A 1,537-nucleotide genomic window follows, 5' to 3' on the forward strand; every position below is an offset into this window, starting at 1 on the left:
GAGGCCCCTGCTCCGCCTGTGACCCCTGCTCCGCCCGTGACCCCCGCTCCCCCTACTCCGCCAACGATGACCTATCCACCCGTCAACTACCACCAGATCGTGCAAATAAAAATTTTTAGAAAAAAATTAACTTTTTATAATTTTTGTAGTTAGTTTAATTATATTTGTGTTACTCTAATCAAGTTGCATTTTGTATTCACATTGACAGCCGATCACACTGCCGATAGCGATCACCGACCATATCATCCTCTCCCTCATTTAAGGTGTGCTTCATAAGAATATTAATTTTTTTATAACTTATACGGTTTATTATTCAATTATATTTATGTTACTCACCCTAATCTAGGTGCATTTAGCCCTTCATAACATTGATGGTTGAAGCCATTATTTCAACCATAATAACAATAGTTAAACAACATTTAGTAGTAATAATCCTAACCCTAATTGAACAGATTTAGAAAGGAACCGTAAGTAATTGATTATGTTTGATTTGTCAAACAATTAATTTTTTAAAAAATAGTATGATGTATAACACAATAATGTGTATCTAATTTAGGTGAATAAAAAATAATTAACATTATCTTAGACCCCTTCCAATAAATATTGTCATTTCTTTGGACTTCTAATATAAGATAGACGACTTAGTTTGGATATGAAATTAAGTTTTCCATCAAAAAGGGAGCGTGTATCATATGTTATAAGTAGAAAGAAATGACACTAATTATTAGATCTGTCATTCTTGGACGGGTTAGGAATATAGTAGTGCATACATTCAACTTTGTATACTTTGTATGTTTTTATTTCTTGAAAAATTTGGCAGCACGTACCTGTTTGCATCAAAAGTTGATTTATTCATGAAACTCATTACAACTTCAATCGTTTACAACAAGTTCAAAAGATTTAGTCTTTTTATATGACTTTTCTTACATAAATAAAAAAATAAAAATATAACTCTCTTCAAACACACAGAAAACGTTTATCACCCGCTGCTTGTGTGAGATATTTGCATGTGCTGGGGATGCGTTAGTCCGTGGACCGCCACAGATCAGATCCGGTTGACAGAACAAAATTTGAATGCTCTTGCTTCACAAATAAAACAATCACAGAAGTAAATAATCTTAACAAAGTGAGATTACTACTCTTCTCGAGATCAAAACAAAGTTTGATCTCAAGAAATGGTGAAACGGGTCTCAGATCCTTCGAATAGCTCCCTTTTTATGCTGGAGTTCACCAAGATCTGCTAGCCCTCCTCTGACATTCATGGTTTACTCTTCACAGGGATAGCATCTCGTCTAAATTTCAGATCTCCCCGTGTATAAGGTCATAGGCTTGTATTTATAGGCTTCAGATATAGTGTTTTTGGATAAGAATAAGTGATTTGGCCTTATCTTCAGTTAATAATAGCCTAACCATGTTTAGGAATGATATCAAAGTAGTTGGAGAGGCTCTAGAATGAAAGAATCCTGAGAAAATATTAAAATAAACATTTTTAACGTTTCTGGGTGCGAGCCACCCTATGGTGGCTCGGCACTATACG

The sequence above is a fragment of the Asparagus officinalis genome, chromosome 7 (genome assembly GCF_001876935.1).
Source record: "Asparagus officinalis chromosome 7, Aspof.V1, whole genome shotgun sequence".
Lineage (NCBI taxonomy): Eukaryota > Viridiplantae > Streptophyta > Magnoliopsida > Asparagales > Asparagaceae > Asparagus > Asparagus officinalis.